Raw genomic sequence first — 21,946 nt, forward strand, 5'->3', positions numbered from 1 at the left:
AATTTATTAAGATACACCTTGATTCCAAGCCTTAAAAAGACTGTTACCAGTCTCAGATGCTGCCTCTACAGCAGGTGGGCATAAATTTAAACATTAGCCTCAGCTAAGGGAAGTGAGTGCTGTTATTTGAAGGATGCAGGAACTTCCCTTTCCATTCACAGCCAACCTTCTGGAGAGTGACAGTTCTCCCTGGACTGTGCAGCACCATTTGTTGCCCGCATCAGTGTGTAGGAGAAAGCATGGCTCTCAGCGGTCTCTAAACTCTAACAAACCTCATCGGTATCCCACAGCAGGAACCCTTCTGTTTGTGCTCCAGACTTGAGATTTCATTTTGTCAGCCAAAGTCCTCTGCTGGATATAAACTCAGCCAGGGAAAGACAGGATCATCCATTGGAGCCAGGAAACGACCTTTAGTTTTGACACAAGTCTAAACAGGGACAGATGATACTGTTGGTGCCTTTGGTGCTCCCAGTAATAATTGAGTTTTCAGAGCAAAATTAGATCGAGGTGATAAAAAGAAATATCTTTGATCCTCATCAGTCCAGGCAGTATAGTGTACAGATGGTAGATGGGACAAACACAGTCTTGGCTCTACAAAAGGGGTCTTCTGGCCGAGTAACTCAAAGGCTGCAGTAGATAAAATAAAGAATTCTCTAGGAAAACAAAAAGAAGGATTTAGAGGTCGGTAAAATATTTGATTCAGTGGTGCACAGGAAATAATTAAAGTGGAGAAGATGGGGAAATTTCATTTGTGAGGTTAGTGAGGCATGGGGGCAGGGAGATCAGCTCTGGGGGCTGCTGAAAAGGGAAGGTTTGACCTGGAGGGAAGCTCATCGTGAAGTCGACAAGGATTGGCCCTGACATTGTTTTCATTTTAGTATTTTCATTAATGATTTGGAAGCACATTAAGGAAATCTGCTCATAACTCAAAGAGGCACTGGGTTACCATATGAATGGGGCAGGAGAAAAGGGCTGCAAGAGTACAGAGTGCAAGTCCAAGCTTGTAGAGGCTACCAGCAATCATTACTCCTGTGGGATAAGCGTTTGGTGCTTATAAATGATAAAGGCAGATGGAGCATTCTGGATATACAAGTCTGTCACAGCAAGGTTAGTATCTTTCAAGGTGCAGCAGCCACAGAAAGCCATAAATTTAATAATTTCATAAATCATAGTGATCCTAAGATCAATCTCATTTTCTTCAACGGAGGTTTTGCAAAGCATTAGTACTGTTATACACGGCCCTGGTAAGATACCAGTGAGAAACCTGGGACACTAGTCATTGATTTTTCAGAAAAGATGAATTCAGACTAGTATAGATTTAGAGAATAGTCAGTCCCTAAGGGAGTGGAGATATCTGACAGGTGTATGGAGGCTAAAAAAGATGGGCTTCTTTAATCTGGCAGTCTAGAGGCAGAGGGGGGGGACTTCTACTTACTTAAAATAAACAGCAAATAGGGTAAACAGCTCTAGGAAAGCTAAGCTATGAGTGGGGTTATCAAAGGATTAAATGGCTATAAAATACCTATGAGCAAATTGAGAACTAATTATTAAATACAAAGTTCTGCACAATGAAATCATGTGGTGAGAGCAGGACTATTTAAAACATAATTTAAAATGCTGGCCCAGCAGTCTGTAGGATATATTAGTAATGCATTTCTTTCATTTTAACCTTAATCTTGGTATTCTGTAAAAACACTTTTTGTATTTAATATATACATTTTTATTATGTAAGAAAATAGATTCTCTCTTGTCAAGTAGTATGACACTCTTCTTTGGATTGCAACAGCCTTTAATGGTCAAAAAGCACAAGTACAGGGAAATTCTGTAGCCTCAGACTATATCATGCTTCCTTGGAATGACATGTGCATTGGCCAGCCTCATACCAAGAAGTGCAAGAGGATGGAGCACCATCAGTCACTCTGGGGATGGAACAAGCAGAGCCTGGTGGGCAGCTCCTAATTTTCCAAAACACTGAATACTAAACCTAAAACCCCAAATACGTGAGCTTTCATATTTCGAGCATTCATTATTTCATCACACTGTTTCACAGTGATGCAGTTCTTTGGGCTCTCAGATTTTCAGTCCATGCTTCAACAAAGCAGCTTCTCAAGAGAGCTGCTCGTAAAATGTGGTGGTGTTCCTAAGGAGGACATGTTCTTTTTTGGTCACAATATCAAAATGGACTTAACTCCCACTTCTCAGTAAAATGCCAGTCTGAGCTAGATGTGTGCCATGGAACATTTCAGCCTAAGCAATTTTAAGTATTGCAACAGTAAAATTAAGACAGTATCTTGCAGTAGGAAAAGAGTTGCTCATTCATAAGTTTCGGAATAACTTAATTTTACACTGATTTTGTTATATCTTTGTTATATCTTTCAGATATCTGTTACATCTTTCAGAAGCATTGGTATAATATTTTTTAAATACATTATGACTAATTTCATTATATGGTAAATATACACAACTTTGTTTATACTGTCATAGATGCACAGTATATTTTGAACCTAGAATTTCGGTCTAACTCAACACATTCAATTGCTTAAACTTATTACCAAATAAATAACAACCATACAGCAACTCACCAGCCCAAAACTTGCTCACAGACCATGGAACTAAGAAGTTCAACCTGGAAAACAAATAAAAACCATTCACCTGAGTGAACTTTCAGGAAAATGGTTAACAGAGATCAGAGAAACCTCTTTATAGGAAAGTGCTTTAAGTAATTTTTAAGCATATACTTAAATTGAGGCTTCTGTTACTTTTGAAGCCATTTAGTTCAGTTTTTAAACTATGCCAGAAAGGAATGAGGGGATAAATTTGAGGCGAGTGTTAATTGCATCTAATGGCTCAACTAGAAGAACTGGTTGAGCTTCGTTTGCTGATTTTTTAAAAAAATCATTAATTACTTTGTTGTTTAGCATAACAGCACTTTATAGTTCCAGATAAGATCAGAGATACACTGCATTTTATGTTAAGAAACATGATTCCCATCCTCAGACTGCAGAGCAAAGGAAGTACTGCACATCAAATGCTGGCCTTGTTAAGTCAATGGGAAAATATAACCACTATTATTCTTTTCAAGTTTCAAAACAGAATGGCACATTTTTATTTCCCCTGAAAGAGATTTAAATTCTGTTTTCTTTTTGATCAAGCTATATTTGATTTTCAGATAGAAGGAGGAATGACTAATTTTCAGGGGCTATATAAAACTACAGACACGTTAAATAGAGCAAAACTGAAAATGTAAAGTGAAGAAGTCTGTAAACTGTGGGTGACTGTGAAGCACTTTCACGTGGCTGGTGAATGAGCTGTGGATGTAAGTGCACGTCTGCTAAGTGATGTGTGCTTGCCATGTGCTTAATATAATTGCTTTAGAGTTCCTCTGAGTGGGTGAGAGTCCATCAGACACAGTTTTCTGCTTCTGGGAAGTGGAATGTTGATGAAAAACAAAGCATGAGAAAGTGGGTAAGTCTAGGGTGGTATTTCCACAGATACATGCCTCTAGACTTAGCAATTTGCTTGTCATACATGCATAGCGGTGAGTTTGCCTGCCTGCATTTGTGTCTTGGAATGAAATGTGGTGATGTAAGTGTGGTTTACCCCTGCCTAAAAAGGAGGAAAGTTCCTGGGTGAAGGATGAAACAGAGGTCATTGGGTGTAGGGTCTTTATGTGCACAGGAGCCTCCAGTGTTCCAGGTGCTCAAGTCTGAACCTGTTTGCAGGTGTGCCCATGTGTCTTACAGATGGGCCTGTCAAAAATCCATGTACATGTATGGAAGATGGTCTTCTAGATGTTACCTTTGGGTGCACTTGCACAAGAGAAGCGTTTATTCCTTTATACAGGAGCTTATGTACACCATCTTCTCTTAATTTAAAAACTAAATCACAGTGGTTGCCTTCAGCAGCATCGAAACCAGTTTTAATAATCTTATTAATTCTGACTAATAATACTTTATTCTATAAGCGACCTCACAGCTTCGGAAGAGTGAGCTATGCTGTGTACAGTATAAGGGCCATACACAAGTGCAAGTGTTCTTCTGGTTCAGCAGTAGAACAAGTAACAAATCTGCATATAAAATGGTTTCCATTAAGCCAGTGAGCAGACTGATGATTTGGTTAATTCTAACTAAGTGGCTGCGTTTCCACAGCTCCACAGATCCCAGCAGACCAAACATGAAACCTGCATTACACTGTGATTTATTGCTCTACTTACTCTAGAATGCCAGAAAGAATATTTGCAGAGAAAGCTTGCTAAGGCTCATTAAAAATATGTATTTTAGTTCTAGGAAAGCTAAGCTGACATCCAGGGTATGGAGAGTCCTGTGTCTAGAGAGGAGGACTGTGCAGGAAGATTTAACAGGTTTGTCTGCAGCCAAGCCAGGCTCTCAGGACATTTTCGCTTGACTCTTGGGTTTTTTTCCTTGGGAGAGAGGCAGATTAGCTCCTTGCTACCTCACAGCTAGGTGATTTTTTTAATGCCCTGAAAGGCAGGGTATTTAGACCCTGAACTTTCCACTGTACGCATGTAGGAGAACTTCAAGCTGGGACTTGCCAAATCAATGCACCTGGATGGGTGGGACAAAAGGCTGAGCTCTTGCCCCTCTAGTAGGGGAGGTCAGACCAAGTCACAGTTGTGCCTCAGAACCACAGTGAAATGGCAAGTGGCTGTCAGAGTTGTGCTGTGAGAAAGGGAAAAGTAAGGAATATGCAAGTTAAAACTAGTAGAAATGCAATATCCTTTAAAGTTCTTATTTAATAACTGAATGGGAACAAAAAAATAATAAGCAACTGTGTTAATTGGTTACTTAATTACATTACACTAACCCACACAGTATTATCTAAATATTCCTACAATGTTCTTTTTTAATTTTACACAAAACCCCGGGTGCTGATATCCTTTTGGGTATTAAGCAGTTTTGTATCACACAGGGCCTGACAGGACACAGAGCAGATGGGGGCTGGCAAGGGAGTAGAGGTCAGAATGGCAGCTCTGTCTGTTTCACTGAAATAGTCCAGTGCTATGACTGACCATAAGATGGGAACAGAGTCTCTGTCTGTGGCTCTACTACCCCTTCAGTTTGGATCAAGAGGGTTATTTTGAAGCACAGCTTTCAGCTGTAAAGTACCAAATCAGCCTCATAAGTTTATATAGGGCCAGTACCTGGTGCTTGGCATCAAATGTTATGCTCTATCACTCAGCTGCTAGTGGGCTGCATCCCTTGCTAATTCCTGGGAGCGCAGCCCTTGCCCATCCCGCCTGTCTGTCAGAGATTGCCCTCTATAAACCTAGTAGGATCCATCCTGAGGGATAACAAATTTCCGTGGTTTTTTAGCTCAACTTCTCCATACCGTAAGCCTTCTCCAGACTCCCGCTGCTCCACTGATTAGGAACACTCTGCCACCATTTTAGGAGGCTGCTTCCTTAATTTTGAAACTTAGTGCAGAACATGTAGAAAATTAAGCCAATACCTCTGTTTCTTCCCATTTTTAAATGAGTGAAAATAGAAGTCTGGAATGACTCTAAAGAAAACCACTGGTAACTGCCATGCGTCCGTGACCACCCAGTAGTGGAAAGGGGGGGAGGGTGAGTGTGGGGAGGCTGTTTTAAATCTGGAACTGATTGCATTCATTTTAGCACTTCCCTGCATGTTTGTTTCTATTTGCAATTTTTAATTTCAATTTTTATTTTTAGCTGTGTGCATTTTAATAATTTAACTCAACATATTGATTTATTTTCCAATTCTGCAAGTAACAGTGGTCATTAAAATGGCATCTATTAAGAGTATGAGATTTTTTAATAAAATCATTACCTACCAAACACAAAAAATATCAACTATGTAAGCACTGACAGCTTGGGGTTCTGGACATAGGTGTGAATTTTTTTTTATTGGAGGATTAAGTTCCTGAAAGTTTGTGGAGAATTTCAAGTTTCTGGGTGGGCTGTAGCTGATTAATGGCTTTATCTGCAGACTGCTGCATTTGGCTAATACATTCAGTGCACTCACTCAGTTCTTTCCTTTTATAGAGGTTCCCCTTCTTTACACCATATTTTTTCATTTTTTCTTTCTCTCCTGGATTGTTTCCTCATTCATCCCTGGCACTACTGCAGTCTTTCTCAGCAAACAGAACTACCAAGTGAAGCACAAACAAAAGCTGAAACAACAGAGGCCCCAAATGGATAATCTCATAGATTATTCCATGATTAATTATCCCAGATTTATCAAATGCCACATCCAAATAAGGTCAAACATGTAATTGTAATCTTCCTCAAGACACGCAACCACCCCTTTGCACAAGCCTTGGTTTCTATCATGGAAAGTTTAAACTGACTTCCAGTAGAAATGATAGAAAAAAGAAGTAATGTTGATACATTCTGAGCTATATACTCAACATGTCAAGGAGATCATTAGTGAATGACACCAACGATGTGTCACAGACAACAAGATGTCTCTTTTGCGCCTGTCCTTTACTGACATCCCTGTCACATCCTATTCACCAACCTTGTGCAGTGATCCTCTCGCACTTTGGATCAAAAAATTTCCATGTTATTGTTAGTCAGTTTTGCATACAACCATTTTGTTCTATTTTTCACGCAGTCTTGTTTGTATTTTAATCACTTGAATGAGGAAAGGTTATTCATAGCAGAAATTAGCACTGATAAATATATATCTCTATCAAAATATACCTGTACCTGTACCTAGTTGAATATCACCTTTTTAACAGGTTATAAGCCTCAAGTCCCAGAGATACCCGCAAATTCACTTAATTTCCCTGATTTCACATATAAGTCTCCACATTAGCTATAAATGTGTAAACCCACGTGGAGGTAGTTCCTATTTACTACATAGCTGAGGAGGCACATGGCTCTTTTTTTCTTCCACCATATGGCTGAAGTAACTCATACACAAGCAATTTGTTCTGATTCAGCTGTTTCAGCAGGAAGGATTTGCAGAAGCAGGATTGGGAAATACACAGGATTCTCTTTCACTTCCGTGACAGGAGTTATATTTTTAATTAGCCCCTGTTAGTCTTCTGAGGGCAGCTTGTAAAAGTTTTATTCTATGTCTCAAGTTTGAGTCCCATTTGATAAGGCCATTTTTAAAGTGCATTTAGGGACTATTTCTGAAAGCCTTTTCTGGTTTTTAGAAAAGTCAGATCCTTGGCAAATTCTGTGGAAGAAAAGTAAGAGTTTTGGAGTTTCTATTCTCCCAGTAGACCCGACTTACATGAAGCTAATTGAAGGTATAGAGAAGAGGGGGTAGTGGTCAATATGGTACTTCCTGAAATCTTAAAAGAACCAGCTGTTGGGGAGATCTTATACAGTATGTGCATATCATTTTAAATACCTGAAGGCCCCAGGCTTGTACACTAGGAAGTAATGACAAAAAATAGGTCAATGAACAATGGACACGAAAAACCTGCTAGGTTAATGTATTCCCTGTTACTTGCTTACACAATAGTATCATTAAAATCAAAACAATCAGATTTACTTAAATTTGACAAGTAAAAAGAAAAAAACTGAAAAGGTCCATTTGATATAAATATTATTTAATGAAAAAATAGGATTTAATTATATACATTGACTAAAAATTATAAGCAATATAAGAAACATAGAAAAAATGTAGAACATAAACCAGCCTTATTAATTTGCAGTGATGCCCTGAGAATTTAAAATAATATCTCCTGAACGGATATGGTGTTGCACATTTTTATGAAGGGGGAACACAACATCCAAAAGACTTGCAAAACATTTTGAGTTTGTAATTTATGTAGGATCATATGGCAGATATATCTGGTGATGTCTTAAAAATTTATCTCTAACACAGCATTCTGTCAGAAGTGCTATGGTTGAGAGCCTGTGAGAGAGCGTCCCTTAAACGTCATTGGCCCTTCAGCTTTCAGTTTAATATTTAAGCTGTTTCTAATTGTGTTCAGTTGAAACTTGGCATCCAGTTTAATTTCAGTGAAAAAGAAAAAGGGGAGAAAAGAGGCAAAACTTAAATCTGTTCTGTTCCTGGAGTGCTTAAGTGGTAAAGGAGGTAAAAGTTTCAATCTCTTTTCCCAAATTTGTCCAAGTGTGATTTCTTACCCAAAACATAATGCAATATCATTCAGTGTAACACAGTACAAACACATGGATACATAGCCAAGAACTAATCAAAACACTCAACTTTGAACCTTCTGCAACAGTCTTCAAGAAAACCAAATTAGGATCTTTTTCATGGGGGAAAATGTGTGTGTTAATGACTAGAAAAGGAGCTCTGCACACATTTCAGGAAATTGCATTAGCCTTCATCAACACCAGAAAACTAAAGTGAAAAGTTAGTCTCAGAAACAAACCCTGATGTGGGCTTTAAAAGAGCTTCTGAATGGTTCTCAGTGGATATGTCCCATCCTGCATTTCACACATCACTGACCCCCCCCCAGGCACTGCTGGCTTTCCTCACCCTCTCCTCAGCAGAGGCTGCAAGACGTATTTCAGCCTATAGGGCTTTGGGGGAATAAAATGCCTCTACCTACCCCCAAAGTGACAACAGGATTGCAGGGAAAAAAACATGGTGGAAAATTCAGATTTACAATTGTTACAGCTGTAGCTGGCCCCAGAGAGCTGGTGACTGGAGGAGCAAAGTGCTCCCTCCTTCCCTCTCCAAAGGCTGTAATGGTTGGCGGAAACACAAATTCTGCCATCTACAGACCATCCTTCACTTAGGAAGAGCTGTGGCTTGAAAGGCCCTTGTTGAAGGAACAGCCATCCAGCTTATCTTGAAGCCAAAAAGTGGGGCTATGCAGAGCTCAGCAGAAAAAGAGCCTTTATAAGCACAGTCAAGACAACACTAGTCACTCAGCAAATTCTGTAAGGCAGGAAAACTGGCATCCTTGGCTTCCAGGAGTTTGGTTAGACTTCATGCTTCTTCCCTAGGCTTCTGTAGGAGATCCCAGAAGAGCAAATAAAAAGATAGTCTTGAACATGAAATGTATGGGGCTGAGAAGACACAGCCTGTAATTGAGGAGTGTGGTCTGGGGGTTGTAAAGGGAGGGGGGCAGAGCACAGGCATTTCCCCACTAGACATCTGTGCTGATTTTGCTGATTGCAGGAATAGTGGCCTTCAGGGCATTTAATAAAAAATGATTAAGGAAGAGACAGGACTGTGGCTATATTACTCATCCATTAACTGTCTGCACATGAGATCAGACATCCCTCCCCCTGAAGCAATCCAGCAATGGACTACAGTCTTTGCATGGGTGCTCTGCTTTTCATGTTGTCCAAGAGAATTGCACTTTAAAGATACAGCAAGACTTCTACGAGTTTTATGGCTTTATTACATTTTGTTTGGGTTTTGGTGCAAACTGCTGTATTCTAACAGAATTTTGTATTATGTCCATTTTAATGCTTATGTAATTTAGCATGAGTATGGAAATCACAGGAAATACCAGCCTGGTGTATAATGCCTGCTCCTTACTTGGCTGTTGCTAAACTCTAGGATAAGACTTTCTGAGCACTTTACAATGAACTTATAAAGTGTCTCACTGAAATGCACAGTCTACAGTAGTAGCAGTGAGAGCCAATTTAGCTCTGGCCTGAGCACGTAGAACACATCCACTGAGATGAGTGGAAGCTGATCTGTCCTTGGCCAAGGATAACGCAATGTAATATAAATTCTTTCAGTAAGTGACTGGCAAGCTGATTTATGGCAATTTCTGACAAACCTGCTCTAGCTTTAGGTATAATTTAAGTAGGCAGACACATGCTGGAGGTTTTCGAGAGCTTGCCTGATGCTCCCCATGGGAACTTTCAAAGCCCCAGGTGGTGGTGGGGCACTTGACTCCTGTTGACTCAGAACTCTAATAAATTCCCATATTTGCCAACTGTAAGTTTAAAGTTCTCCCCTCTGATTTCCCAGAGGCAAGAACAACCAACTGTTCCCAGTGAATTTAGTTGGGAGCTACAGAGAACCGTGAAAATTTGTCTAGCTAGTCAGATGCCTCAATGAGAACTCAGAAATACACTCGCCAATTAGGATTTGCCTTTCAGGGGTGTTCACCTGATAACTTTCTCCTGGAGCACATTGATAGTCACAGAGAGGAGGAAGTTAATAAAAACCCCTGATTTCTTGTGGAAATGTGGTTTAAAAGCAATATTTTAAAAACAGTTTACCTAAACACTGTCATTAATGATAATTGTTGTCATCGGCTGTACATGATCATATTGACTGCTTCATGATAGAAGAAAAACTGCTCAACAGATGACAAGTTGTGTTTGGCAAAGGAGGAAAGGAGAGAGGGAAAAGAGACCTTTAAAGACCAACACACTCCTGATCATAATGCTATACATCATCACAAAATCACTTGCAGGTGTACACAAGTCTTGCTGCTCCTTCTAGCCCAGTTTCTGCATGCAAGGTCATCCTCCTGGTGCTACCTTAGAAACTGGCCTTATTCTATAGAGGACATTGAATGATAACACTGTGAGTCAGCTGACTGCTGTGTCACAGAGCTGCTGCTTTCTACATTATCGCAACTGCCAGAGCTCTTACTGCTGCAGTTTTCTAGTCGCAGTGCGGCAAAGCAGACGCATAGAACCAGGCACAAAGCAGCATAGATTTTTTTTTTATTCTTATCTTTTTAATACGAAGGGAATATTCCTGGTGTTAGCGTAGGAACAGACACAGCTTGGATGTGTTGGCTTCAGCCTGGCAGCATTTTCAGCTGAGCAGGGACTGCTTGGAGCTCTGTACCCAAATTGCCTCTGAGGAAGGACGCCTGATTTCCCACTTTGTGTACTAAAAGGGTTTTTTCTTTATGCTACGGTGATGTACCTGCAGCAATCGGACAAAGGAGGTGGTACTTGTCACTGTCTGTCCGACTGGGGCCTTTTGCAGGTACTCCACGGCCGAAGCTGTGCCAGCATCCCAGGGTCAGATAGATTGGTAATACAGGTTGCCGCAATTTCTTACATCAGTTAGAGCAAAGCTCAAACAAGAAACCAGACTCTCTGACCTAAATCAGTCCCAGTCCTTCTGGATACAGGGCAGCAGTCGACTAGCAATGACACAACCAGCCATCAAGTGGAGAGTCTCTGGGATTGCAATCTGTATCAGTTGGAGTCTGAGAGAACGAAACCCTTTCGGGTATCCAGTCGCTTCTCCTTCTAATACTACAAATACTACAACTACAACTACTGCTACTACTGCTTCTGGTTTTCTTGCCTGTAAGAAGCTGTTAATTGTGGTTGGTCTCTGACTGTACATTTGCGTGGATTAGTCTGCCTATAACGCAGTCCTTATCTGCTCCTGCTGGAAATCGGGGCATGAAGTCAGCCTGCTTTAACAGTTGTTTCTTTCTGCGTGATGCTATGCAACTAGAATGGGTTACACTGACAACAAAGGAACAAGCACAAAGCACCACTTTCTTTGCTGGACTGTTACAGGAACATAGCTCTTCTTCGATATGACACCCTGGTCTCTTCTCTTTGCTGGCTTTTTATTTTTTTTAAAATTTAATTCATCTAATCGAAGAGCCTAACAGACACCATTGTGAATGTGGCTTTTAATGATTTGGAAAAGACAGCCTGTGGAGACTGCGATTCGAGACAGCAACACATTTAGGTTATTGCCAATTTTAAATACTTGGTTTGTGAAGCACAGCCCTAAGGGACGAGCTCAGTAACTGAGAAAGAGATTGTAGATAAAGAAATAAAAATGACAAGCGTAATGGAGGCTCTGCAAAAGAGACTGTCAGAGAATCAGTTCATGGATGGCAATTTCACCAGTCTGAATCTGAATAATTCATAGATTGAAATTACCCTGCTTTCACCTTTCCATTTAAACCGGCATGATCTGAATCTCTAATAAATTTTCAAGATAAAGTAAAATGCCAATTTGAATCTGAAGAGCTTTTAAAACCAGATGCTACACCCTGAATCTTTCGATACCTTTCACAATTATCCTGTGAGAACCGCACTTCATCACGAAGCACCATTACCAGTGAAAATTACTGTGATTACAATAGCAACAATAGAATACCATCAAATGATCTCTAATCTACCTAATTTACCAAGGCTGACTGTGTGCCCATTGTGTTTCACTACGTCTGGCATTGGATCAATATCACAGTGGAACAAAAATGCCTTAGTATGTGCTTCCTTTTGGTACCTTTAACTTTGACAGCACAGGAAAAAAATCTACCTACTGTAAAATATTTTTACAGCCAATCTACATGCCTGCTGTAGGACCTGATTGATTTTCTATGATTTTCTTTACTTCTTGGGTATCAGATGTCTTTGTGTTACTAATTAGTTTATAATGTATACTCATGCACAAAGACTGCAGCAAGCGAGTGCCAGCACAGGGACCCTGCACTGCTGCTGCAGTTGCAGCACTCTCACTGGGGAAGCCAAAATGAGTTCGGTGCCTTATGTGAATAATTACTCCTGTATGAGTTAGAAATGCTTTGTAGCATCACCGGTCTTGGTTGTACTACATGCAAAATGTATGCAAAAGCCATGGTCAAGAAAAACGATCGCTTGCAATACTAACAAGATTTTCCCCCCTGTTCAGCAGTTAGCATGTGGTTGTGAGAGACAGGCTGCGACTCCTTCTGTGCGTGTGTGTATGTGTGTGTGTAGGTACACATGCACATACATAAATGTAAAGCTACTGTGCTCTGTGAATGAATATGTGCTGATCTCTGAAAGTAACAACTTTCTCTGACAAGCCAGGCGCTGTGTTTTGCCGCAATCTGCTCAGTTGTAACAAATCCCTCTTTGGAGGCGTAAATTTCCTATAGGATGATGCATGACTTCTGGAGCAGTAAGTACCCTTTATGCAATATGTTGGTGCCTATAGCTATGCTGCAGAATAGCATTTTAAGCATAGTTTGAGTCCTTGTAGCATAACTAGAATGTGAAGAAGTGAGAAACGTGTAAAGAAGGCTAGAAACAGGCATTCTTCATGGAGGCGACTGTATCTGCTGTTTGTTTGTGTGTGAATTATATACTTCAGGCTTGTTTTTCATTTTATAATCAGATTTCCTCTGCCTTCAGGGAATATTTTCTAAGGGAGGAAGGTAAGCAGTATTTCATCTTATTTCTATGACTGTGTTGTATTTCTGTTGAGGGAAATGCATGTTTACAGCACATAGTTATATAATACAGCATGATCTCATGACATCTAATTAAATGTTTCAATATTTGTTCACATTAAAACTGGGTGAGAAAACATATTTAAAATATGGATTTTTATTGAAAATACATTTCTAGAAATGCTATGCAAAAAGCAATTTACAGACTGTGTTTGCATTCATCTTTTGCTCTTTACTGTTGTTAAATAAGTGCCTATTCTACTGAAATACTGATGGCCTTGAAACCTTTGGATTTATGTATTTTGTTTTCTCAAAACACAATTTACTGTACTTCTAAATTTTCCGTATATTAGTGGAGACTGTTTTCTAGAGGTAGAAGAGGCAAAAGGTTTTACAGCTTGAGCTGTGATAACAAAGGAACTTGAAAGGGCACAAAATATGACTATACAAAAGTCTCAAATTTTAAATTATTCAGTAACGTGATTTAGCAAACTGCTGTTCTTAGACTACACACTCTCAAGTTACTACACTATCTGGAAATATTAAGTCCATTCAGTGCTGTATTTATATTCTTCATTTTCATGTAATATTCAAACTTAGCAAAGAAAAATCTGAGAGCAAATACTGAAACTTTGGTAAAAGTGTAAAACCTCCATTATGTTACTTTGGTAATAAAATCAAGAGATTTAGACTGAGCTTTGCTGAAGAGAACTAGGCATTGTGGTTTAACTATTTTATGAAAAGTGTTTTATGTTTTCATGTACAGAAATATAACATATACTGCTTTAGCTATTGTACTGCAAGGACCATCCAAACAGGAATGTGAATGTTTTGCAAAATACCATACAAGTACCTGGCAGCATTTACAGTATTATTATTACTGCCACAGTATTCCAGTATCATATGCTACATTGAAATCACTGGTCTGTTAACCAGTTGGATTTCATGGAGTTTTTACAATCCTAATTTTTTTATCAGTCCTATCTGCTGCGACAGCCTGTAGAAAGTAGCTGGCCATGGGGTACAAGGTGTCCTCACTAACAAGTGCAGAGCAGAGCTAAAGGAGAGTTTACAAGCTATTGGTGGGCTTAATGTAAGGGCCCAATTCGAATCCTTCTGTGGAGCCATGTTGGAGTCGTCTAACTTTGTGTTTCTGTTACTGAAACAAATAGTTTAAGCTTGCCCCTGGCTTTCTCCCACTGCTCCATACTGGCCTCACATTTCCAAACATGCAGTGCTGGTCAGGCCTAATGCTGTTTGCCAGTGTGAGCCCCTGCAGTAGTTGCCAGAAGCTGTTAGGACAGCACAATCAGATGGTAAGAGTATCTGTGAGACTCTGCTAAAAGTACTCTGGAAAAGTTTGGAAACCTTGGGAAGTGAACTCTGCCTTTTGGGGTGGTGTGTGTTTCAAAGGCAGCAGGACTGCAGTCTGTCAGCAGGATATGCTGCACATACAAATGGAAAAAAAGCCTTTAAACCTTTTCAGACACAGGATTGCGAAGAGAATCTTAGCACTATTACCTCATAGAAAGTATTAAAATGCAGTCATATCATCCATGTGTTTTCTGATATGGCTACAGCCAATCACGTAGCTACAGCTGACCTATACAGTTTAGGATATATAATTATATGTGTCAAAATAAATGGCAGACTGCAACACGAATCTTCTAATTTAAGGCCACTAATTTCAGAAATAGAGATTCAACAGTTAATATACATCATATCGAAAGATGATACATGAAAAACATACTGGAGCCCATTCTACTACCACAGAATTTAATAACAAGTCTCCCTGTGCCATCAACATAAAAGATAGATGCACTAATTTCCTTCCATTACATCCTTCTTGTGAAAGTTGCTACTATTTTGTTGGGTTTTGTTCTCCTTGGTTACAAGAGTTCTGTATAGTCGACACAACGTTGAACAGAAGATCCTTTCTGTTCACCAGGACTCAAAACCTGAGCTAAACATACACTGAAATCAACATCTCAGAATAGGTTTATTTGACAGCTGCAGGGACCTTTTGTCTGTAGTTTTGTTGATTATATTTGTGTTCACTTGCTTGTTAATTCTGCATGATCACCTGCTATAAAACACAAGTTCTGATCTGTAATGGTTGTATCTATTTGGACAAAAGCCCTGAGGATAGGAGGGTCTGTTGTGGGTTTCATTGTTTTGTGGGTTTTTTCACTGTACTGTTGCTTTGAATTAATTGCAACTGCCTATGGAAATATGATCCCTTAAGAATGTAGAGAAATGCATTATTAATGATTATGTATGAAGAATTGCTAGATTCTCCTGCACTCTGGTTGCTATGAATTTCACACCATTATTCCCAAAGAAAAACATTAGGAAGAAAGCAAGACCAATGTAACTTGGAATGAAAAGAGCAGCATTTCCAAACCAATCATTTTTGACACAGAAAATTCAGAGTTAAACAGAAGAAAATCCAAATGGTTCATTGACGCAATTAAAATACCTGAGCAGCTCACTTCCTCTTTGATGCCATGTGATAACTCCAGGATGTGATAGAGGTAAATAATTTTGCTATGTCAGTTTATACTATATGGACAGGATCAAAAACCACCTTTGGCTTTAAAAGTATTTGCACTGCATCTCACAGTATCAGTTCAGTTTCTTTATGGACTATAAATGTACACCTGCTCTGTGCTTTTAACTGTGTAACATAACCAGAAGTTCTGAAAACTGAATGATTTCTGATCAACCAAAAGAGGGAAATGAAATCCTAAATGGGAACTGCAGAAGAGCCAATGGGTTTCCCAGGTCTCATGCCAGCAGACACTCTGGCTGTGGGTTTTCCAGGTCAGGTTAAACTTCTTATTGTGTTAGGACTTGTTCTAAAAAAACCCCATAGTTAAAAATGAGCGGGAATTCAAAAGAGGGCCAAAGTTGTGCCCAAAAACATAGGGTTTTTTTCTTTTCTAATTACATTTGATATTATTTCTGCCACAGGTCTTTTCTCAAAGTTTACCAAGAAATTGTATCCAGAAGAATATTTGCAATAGTATACCTCAATTTTAACTGGTCATGTATAGTGAAGCACACACAATGAATTAGCAGTTGTGGTAAATGCTAAACTGGGAAACATTGTTGAAAGGGAAAAAACATAATAGATTGTGGTATTGACTTGGCTGTGGCTGTACTGTTCACTTATACTCAGTATTTCACAGAGGTAGTGCAGAAATGCATGTACAGCTAAATTATATGCAGTTACACTCAGCGAAATGCTCAATAGAAAAGCCTTTTGTTGTACTCACCTGTTTCTGTTTCTTCTGCCTATGTTCGTTCAAAACCCATCTCCACTGGCACAGCAGTCACAGCAACTGGCTGCCCCTCTGACCTGCAGGTAAGAACTTTCACTGAGATAGCAAATGGGTGAGATCCCACATCCTGTGCTCCTAAAGTCAACGTCCTGGTTGGTGGGGCCAGGAGAGAGGCAGGTGTACAGAGGGGCATTGATGTGACAAACTTCTGACTCCCATACAAAGCAAAAGCCGTTATTAAGTAATTAAGGAGGAGTAGGAACATCTTTAATTTCTACATTTTCAGAGGTAGCTCTTCTGCAAACTTGTCAAATTCATACCTAGCATGAGTATCACGTGGTGAAACTCCGAATCACGCAGAAAATTTAAACTGTCAAACTGACATTGTGGGAAAAGGATCCATAACCCAAGAGACTACACCAGCGTTCACTCATACACATATACACAGTGCTAGCACTACTGTTCAGATACAGCTTTAAGGCCCTTTAATGTGCATGTAAATGCAGCTGCCTATGCCACTGCATGCATAATGTCTGCAAAGTGACCATGTATTTCAGATTTGGCTTAAGCAGCTGCATCCCACTTAAACTGGCCTTTTTGGTAATGGTATTTTTGCTTTTCCTTTGAGTGACATAGCATGCCCAGTGTTATGCATACAAGTAAGCATGAATTGTTGCAACTCCTGTTCTCAAAAGATATTGTTTTACTCAAAGCTTGTCTGTACTAAACTTACCACCTTTTCATGAGGGGCAGCCTGTCTTTGCAAGCTGATGGGCTTGATATGGTTATGAATTGCTTGCAGTTTGTGTTTTCTGTATTCTGTCTTTGTTTCATTATATTTAGGAGCTGGAGTGCACCCTTTCCTCTGCCACAGAACTTGATGCTAGGTAATTATTTAAAAAAACATTTTAGGGACATGTGCTCATCTTCTGAATGTCCCACAGTGTGTGTGACTTGCTGAGCTCTCAGAACAGTATCTGGAGTCCATGGGGGTATGTGCAGGATGGATTTCATTAGGGAAAAAACCAAAAAAAAGTAATTTTCTGGTGCTTCTGATGATTTGCCTCAATTTACACAATACTTTTAACCATAATCTCTGAGTCTTTATTTTATTTTTTGTAAATAAGTACATCTATAAACACAATTCTTTCACCTTACAGGGCACTTCATGAAAATAATTTAGCAAATGTGAGTCACATAATGAATCAGTAACAGTTGGGGGAAATCCTGATGGAAAATAGTTCTCTCATCTTTAGTGCTGTGTGTGGTAAATTAGGAGCAGGCTCTTCAGGAAATGAGGACAAAAAGGCGGAATTGCTGCTCATTGAGAGTTTGTCTTGAGCACAGAGTTCATGCTCTTTAAGAACAATAAGAACATCCTAAGTCTGTGTTTGATATAGATATATATGCATATATATATATACACACATATATGTACATAACTCGGGGGAATTTTGATCACTAGCTAATACACAAAAGTTATAAAATAGGCTACTCTAAAGAATTTTAAGTTTCAGTGGTACATGGGAATGTTAGGGGCAAAAATAAAATACAGTTGTTAAGGGGCATCATAAATGTGTGAAAAAGACTGAATACCTGACCAGAATATTTTTTAATTTATAATGCATTAAAATACTGTCATAATGTAGTACTGAAAAATTCCCAACCTCCCTTCTGTTTCAGATTTGGAGAGGTCCTTTCATCTTCCACTATAGCAGTAGCCTAGGGCTCTTGGCAGGTACATATTTCTACCCAGATAGTTTATATTATTTGTAGATAAGTAGTCCACTTTCTTCCACAATTTCTGTGCATTCATAACAACACACTGGAAAATAGTTGCATTATTATATATTTAACCACAATACCTGTCAAGAAAAAACAATTTTATTGTGCAAGGCACTGTATGAAGGGAAAACAAAAGGTCCATACTTTGGAGTTGATTTTTATCTGAATGAAGAATGATCACTAAATACTTGAGAAAACAATGTGCCATTTTCATATAGAGAAGACAATTTTTAGAAAACATACAACAAATAAAGTTATAAACTATAGCTGAAAGATTCATATTAAAAGGGTAACCCAGTTTTTGAACAACCTTATTGCAAGCCTCACCTATTTTTATCAAAAACGAAATGCGCTTGCAGTGATGAATTGATGATTGCTTTTAAAAGAAAGTGTGGCTCCCACTCCCTCCAAAGAATAACTGCTTTCAGTACCTGATTAGGTGGTAGAAATAACAATAACAATAGTAATACCCCTAACCAATCATTCTTGCACCATTCATAAACTTACATGTAGCAGAAAGCAATTTAATTTGTGTGTGAGTCTTGAAAAGCTATTCATCTGCTGGCACCAGTTTTGCAAACTTCCTGTGTCTTCTGCAAAGATTTAAGAACTTATCAGGCCTGGGTTGGAGTGACTTCTAGAAATGAGGTAGCCTATATTCTGTATATTTATCAGTGGTCACTTAAATACAATGCAAACAGATATTTTCATGCTCATGAACAATCTACCATGGTAACAGGGAAGTTTCTGTATTTTCATTTAAACGACTCACAGTAAGTTGCTGATTTTTACTACCCACAGACAGAACACTGAATTTTATGAGACAGATTTGAAGTAAGAAAATCAACTATGTATCCTGGAATATAAAAAGTAGGGAAACTTTTTGGTTTAGACAGACAAGCAATTTATACCAGAAGTATTTGTGATTATTTCCGTTACGTGCATTTGGTTTTCTAATCATTGTAATTATTAAATTGGGCTTGGTTTTTAGTTAGTTTTTCTAAAAAAAGTGGTCATTAACCTGCATCAGAGCTGTGAGTTCATTTAAATTCCTTCATAATTCAGGTTCAGTCAATCTTCTTGTATCTGCATGAGAAAATGATTTAAATTAGTAAGGTGAAGTTATATGAAGGGACAAGGTGGCTTTTGCACAATTAGGAATGCAATTTTCATTGATGATGGATAAGTATCTAGTTATTTTAGAAGTGCCTGTCACCAAGTTTCTTAAAAGTATATTTACTCTTTTCCCCCATCTTTTAAGATTTATCACCATTTGCAAAGTACTTTTATTTAATATTCTTCCCTACTCCAAAACAGGTTTATTCAGTTTTCTGATAATTAATAGACACTACCGAGGGTATTGAAACTGTATTTAATAGCTTCCCAAATATTATATTTTTTTCTGCTGGATTAGAACATACTCTGTTGAGAAAACTTACTTCAAAAATCAGCACATCCAATAGCCAGAGACAGACATTAAAACTAGTCCAACACAAAGATAAATCAGAAACCATAGGTTACTGCCTCTATTTCATGATATTTCCAATGTTGATGACCACTAGAGCCTTGCTACTAATTTCATTCTTTGAAGCTCAGTTCGCTAGTTAAATCATGAATCTTTCCAGAGCTGGAAAACTACTTGAAGTAGAATTTTGGATCTTGCCTGTCCCATTGCATCACAGCAGAGACATGAGTCTCAAGTAAAACCTGGAGATTGTAAATTGAGGTTGAATGTAACTATAGTATATAAAGACTGCTAGCAGTGGGCCATGGGGGCCAGGATCAAGAATCAGTCAGAAGTTACAAGGGACAGGACTAAAATCTGGTCTTCTTCATTGCATTTAAAGAATCAGCTTTGGTAGGATGTGCTACCTAGTATAAACCAAACCATCTTTTGAATCCTTACCAATGGTTTGGGTTTTGCTCATGAGCTCTCCACCATGAGCAAAGGTGTAAAACTTAATGGAGAGAGACACCTTTGCTTTCATCTACCTGACCTCTACTGAGCACTGATCACACCCAATGTGTTAAATTTCATCCCATATTGTAGTTGCATTTCCATTGCTCACAGCCTTCAGAAACACACAATAACCCAGCACTTACAGTTGCTTCTCTTTGTTTCTCCTCCTTGGAAATCGTGGTTTCACTTTCAAAAACCAAATCAGGGGCTATTCATTTACAAGCCACAGTAAAACTTTACCAAGTCCCACCTCTGGCTGGGTGCTATTGGGATGGGCAGACCAGACTTCACAGAGGGGAAACACATTCCTCTGTTTAACAGACAAGACATGGTGTCCTCCCAAAAGTTTACTGAGGCCTTCAGGCTTGTAGCTTTAGTTAGATGTAAATGGCAAAAACTACTGAACACTGTAGCTAGTAACTATGGGTAAGAAGAGGTTAAAAAAAAGAAGAGAAAAAACATTTTCATACAAAGGTGAGTTTAATTGAACTGAATATTATGTTTTGACGTTTTCACAATAAGCTAACAGCTATGAAGTTGATAATACAGCTTCTTCCATAGTAAATCTTTTGCAAGTGGGCTTACAGAGAACACAACTTATAAATCATTTATGATAAAATTACATTTATAATTACAGACATAGATGCACAGATACTCTTGCAAATAAGAATTTTTAACACAACTTCATGCATATGCAGTCATTTTATTTTCAGTAGGGTTCTGTCACTTATTTATATTTTTATACTGTTAGGGAAATACCACTATTTTGCCTTTGCAATGTTTTGGTTTCCTTTCTGCTGCTTGGCTTTGCTGATGAGACAACACAGATTAGTTTTTAAATAGCTATAGTTCTTCAGATGGCATAGTGGTATACCACAGATCTGAATTTCAAGAGCCACTACAGTGTTGGGTGAATCATATTTATTAGCTATTAATAGTGAGACTATAAAAGGCATCAGAAGCTGCACAAGAAAACCTTAAGAAGTGCTTTCATTTTGGGTCTCTAGACTAAATCCCTGACTGCAATCTCAGCAAATTCTTTCTGTGTTAGTGGAAATTAGCTTCATAATATTTTCCTTGTTTTCTTTGGACACCTTTTCTGAATTTTAAGTTATTCTTCTAACTCAAATATGTTTGGTTGATGCTTGCTTCTTTCTTTCTGATATTCAGATTCCATCTTTCCATGGTGACCATCAGGGGCTTTTTTCCCTAGTACTGGGTTAGAGTTACAGCAAATGCTCATCTGAAGAACTCAGGGGCCAAATGTGGATCAACTGGTATAAATAAATAGGCAGATTTTTTTTCCATCTGTCTCTCATTGTTGTTCACACAGTGATAATATTGTTGTCTACACCTTTAAAGAAAACAAGGCAAAATAAAAGTAGTAGAAAGATACGCTATGAAAATTAGAATATGACAAATTGCTTCTTCACATTAAAAATAATTAACTTCCAACCATTGAAGTACAATGCGATACCTATTTATCAAGTTAAATTGTTTTCCTGTTGCAAAGCACAAATATAATTACAGAGGCCTTTTACACATGGATGGCACTTGCTTAAGGACTATTTTTAACACTGTATGCATAAATAAGGTTGAATTTCAATTTCTTTTTTTGGGGTTTTTTTTTTACCCCATACTTTCAAAATGCAGTCCTTTACTTATTCACGGAACTATGTTTGTGGCATTTTCCATGAGCTCAACAATCCTCATCATTAAATATCCTGAGCTGTTATTTTTTTGTCCCCACAATTTGTATTGAAAAACTACTCTAGAACCTCACCACTTTTATGGCCAGAATCTCTCTAGCTTTCAGCCTAAATTTATTCATGGCCAA

The 21,946-nt window shown here is 38.6% G+C and overlaps 1 long non-coding RNA gene across 15 annotated transcripts in view; it reads left to right on the top strand.

Annotated features, from left to right (window-relative positions):
- Positions 1-10,522: 10,522 nt before the first annotated feature.
- The window catches only part of LOC121674587, a 35,088-nt gene continuing 23,664 nt past the window's right edge, over positions 10,523-21,946 (top strand). For 5 of the 15 annotated variants that reach the window (XR_006019678.1, XR_006019690.1, XR_006019691.1 and 2 more), the window contains exons 1-3: positions 10,523-15,614; positions 16,413-16,447; positions 17,208-17,251. This is a non-coding gene — a long non-coding RNA (uncharacterized LOC121674587). Of the gene's footprint in view, positions 15,615-16,412; positions 16,448-17,207; positions 17,252-18,047; positions 18,103-21,946 lie in introns of all 15 variants that reach the window. The other 10 variants (XR_006019685.1, XR_006019687.1, XR_006019680.1 and 7 more) reach the window with 10 other exon arrangements.

This window comes from Corvus kubaryi, unplaced genomic scaffold (genome assembly GCF_017639235.1).
Source record: "Corvus kubaryi isolate FWS band 111438036 unplaced genomic scaffold, C.kubaryi_AGA036_p1.0 69, whole genome shotgun sequence".
Lineage (NCBI taxonomy): Eukaryota > Metazoa > Chordata > Aves > Passeriformes > Corvidae > Corvus > Corvus kubaryi.